Here is a 1,804-nt window from a genome sequence, read left to right on the forward strand (position 1 = left end):
TGTTTGTTTGTTGCTTTCTCATGGTTTATCGTCTTCTATTTTCTTGATATATCTCTTTGTAAACAATTTTAATAAAATTATAAAAACCCCTTTTTCTTAATGGCTATTAAGAAGAGATCTTGAATGCAGCAGAAAATGTCCCCATTATGTCTTATTAGATTGGTGGAAGCTAACAATATTTTTATTCGTGATGCATGGTCAAAATCTATCTGATTGACCTGTTTTATTTAAACAAATTGTGTTGCTTATGAATCAAGGCATGTCTGAATATCAGCCTGAAGTAGCACCCCAGAGCAATGCTCAACAAGACGTGGCACTGTTTCAGTGTCAGCGAGAGGAGGATATGTGCCACTCTGGTAAGGAGGAGCATCTATCTTTCCAGTGTAACGGAATTCATGAAATGTAGCACCCTGCATTAGTTTGTCACCGTTGCTTTCTATCTTTCAAATGGTATCCCATTTTGATTCATACCCTGGATACCATCCAGTCACTTCAGTGGTATTCCCTGGAACAAACACATTCCTCTCCGAATACACTCTTGCATGCGCTCGTGCACCTATTGCATACAGTCCCCAGTTTCTATACAAATTGTTCACCACATGACAGTATCCCCATCTGAAAGAGAAATACAATTATCATTCAAAGATGAATGATGAAGTAAAACTCTTTTCAAATATAGATCTTTGATGAAATAAAGATAAGAGATAAAATAATTTTGTCGAACCAATTGGAGTTTTATAGTAAATTAATTAATTTTCATAATCAACGAAAATTATACATTAGAAATTTTGATTTATTTGTGATATTAAATTTTTTTTGTAAGATTATTCTACAGCATGAATTTAAATAACCCATCTAGAACAAATTAAAGCATGTTCAAACTCAAATCTGAAAATCAAAATTTTACCTGCAATATGGATTGCGCTGTTTTGAATCCTTGAACCAGTTTCTATACACAGTATCTCTCATATTCTTATCAGTTTCATCTGAATCCTCTGCCCCCAACAACATATTAAAGTTAGTCTCAAACAGACGACATTTTGAGATGGTGACATCAGTGGAACCCTTAACAGCAGAAACTAAACCAGTTTTTCCACGGAAAGAAGTGAGGTGATCCACCCATACCTTCTTTGACCCAAATATATGAACCGTATCATCGTTGGAGTCACTGATTTGAATGTTATGAATTATTACATTCTCCACTCTGTTCAAACCTAATCCATAACCACTGATCACAACTTTGGCTCCTCTGCCATCTATGGTCGTGTGGCTCTCTACAGGCAGCATTTTTTGTAAGGTAATTGTCATATCATGTGAGAAAGTGATCCATAATCCTTGTGAGTTTAAAGAGGCAAGAGTGACACCATAACGCAATGTTCCTGGCTCTGGATAGTTTGGGTTGTCATCAGATTTGGTCACTCTGTAGGATTCTCCTTTTCTCCCACCTGTTACACCTCTTGCAAATCCAATGGTACAATTGATCAAGAGATTGCCTTGACCACAGTTGGAGAATTGACATTTGGTCCCATCTGGTGCTCCACATGTATTCATTTCAGCCTTTAGTGACCTTGTACCTGCTTGCACCACAATTCTTTTTGTCAGAACGAAAAAAGCTGTTCAATTTATTTCACGGGTCACATTTTAACAATGATTTTAAATTAATTATTTGAGTTTCGATTTATTTTATCATTTTTCTAATAAGATCTATCTATTAGGGGAAGAGATCTAGTAGCCGTCCAAGTTCAATGACAGATCATTATAGATCTCTTCAATTACCACTTTTAAAATCCTCTAAAAATTAATA

At 35.5% G+C, this 1,804-nt stretch overlaps 1 pseudogene; it reads right to left on the reverse strand.

Moving 5' to 3' along the window:
• Positions 1 to 245: 245 nt before the first annotated feature.
• Positions 246 to 1,551, reverse strand: LOC149528186 (putative pectate lyase 21; annotated as a pseudogene).
• Between the last annotated feature and the right edge of the window lie 253 nt (positions 1,552 to 1,804).

Source organism: Cupressus sempervirens, chromosome 11 (genome assembly GCF_028749045.1).
Source record: "Cupressus sempervirens isolate cs-2001-9-10 chromosome 11, ASM2874904v1, whole genome shotgun sequence".
In the NCBI taxonomy this organism is placed as follows: domain Eukaryota; kingdom Viridiplantae; phylum Streptophyta; class Pinopsida; order Cupressales; family Cupressaceae; genus Cupressus; species Cupressus sempervirens.